Below are 1,563 nucleotides of genomic sequence, written 5' to 3' on the forward strand. Positions count from 1 at the left end.
GACTAGACTATAGACTAGACTATAGACTAGACTATAGACTAGACTATAGACTAGACTATAGACTAGACTATAGACTGGACTATAGACTAGACTATAGACTGGACTATATACTAGAATATATACTATAGACTAGACTTTAGACTAGACTTTAGTCTAGACTATAGACTAGACTTTAGACTAGACTTTAGACTAGACTTTAGACTGCACTTTAGACTAGACTTTAGACTAGACTTAAGACTAGACTTAAGACTAGACTTTAGACTAGACTTTAGACTAGACTTTAGACTAGACTTTAGACTAGACTTTAGACTAGACTTTAGACTAGAGTTTAGACTAGACTTTAGACTAGACTTTAGACTAGACTTTAGACTAGACTTTAGACTAGACTTTAGACTAGACTTTAGACTAGACTTTAGACTAGACTTTAGACTAGACTTTAGACTAGACTTTAGACTAGACTTTAGACTAGACTTTAGACTAGACTTTAGACTAGACTTTAGACTAGACTTTAGACTAGACTTTAGACTAGACTTTAGACTAGACTTTAGACTAGACTTTAGACTAGACTTTAGACTAGACTTTAGACTAGACTTTAGACTAGACTTTAGACTAGACTATTGGCTAGATTATAAACTAGATTATAGACTCGACTAATGGCTAGATTATAGACTAAACCATAGACTAGAGTATAGACTAGACTATATAATATACATTAAAATTGTCCATAGACTAGACCATAGACTGGACTATAGACTAGATTAAAAACTAGATTGAAGAGTGAATGCAAGAATAAACTAAGTTATTAATTATAGACTAGAATAGACTACTTTGTTGATTATTTATCAAATGTTTGTATGTTAGAAAAATTCCAGAAAATGACGAAGGGTTACCGTGTTATTTTTATACCCACCATCAAAAAAGATGGGGTATATTGATTTCGTCTTTCCGTTTGTAACATATAGAAATATTGGTCATAGACCCATAGAAGTGTATATGTATATTCGGGTCCTTATTAAATTCTAATTCTAAACGATCTAGCATAAATATTCCGTATTGCTAAGTACGAGTATTGGGATGAAATTCGACATAAATTAGTTTCGTATGAACCAATATCTTTCTTCCAAATTTGTTTAGGATTAGTCCATAATTGGCCCTACCCCCCCATATAAGGTAAATGACTTTAACTCAGAATTTCATGCGGAATGTGTCGGTAATTCACCATACTTAAGAATTAAGCCATATTCCAAATGTCATCCTGATGTTTATAAGGGAGTATTCCTTTTACGGCATACGGTTTGATGGTGGGTATATGAGATTCTGCACAGCCGAATATAACACTCTTACTTGTTCAATATTAAATAGTACATAAATACTGAATTTTTATGCCTTATCGCCACTATAACGATTTATTGTGTAAAGTTACAAAAAATAAGTGAATTTTTACTTTTTAAAAAATTGTAACAACCTTGTACAAAAAACTGTAACAAAAACACAATTATTAAATTTGTAAATAGTTAAATAATAAATAATAGAATTAAATCAAATTTCCCTTTTCGATCACTT

The sequence above is a fragment of the Lucilia cuprina genome, chromosome 6 (genome assembly GCF_022045245.1).
Source record: "Lucilia cuprina isolate Lc7/37 chromosome 6, ASM2204524v1, whole genome shotgun sequence".
NCBI classification, from domain to species: Eukaryota; Metazoa; Arthropoda; class Insecta; order Diptera; family Calliphoridae; genus Lucilia; species Lucilia cuprina.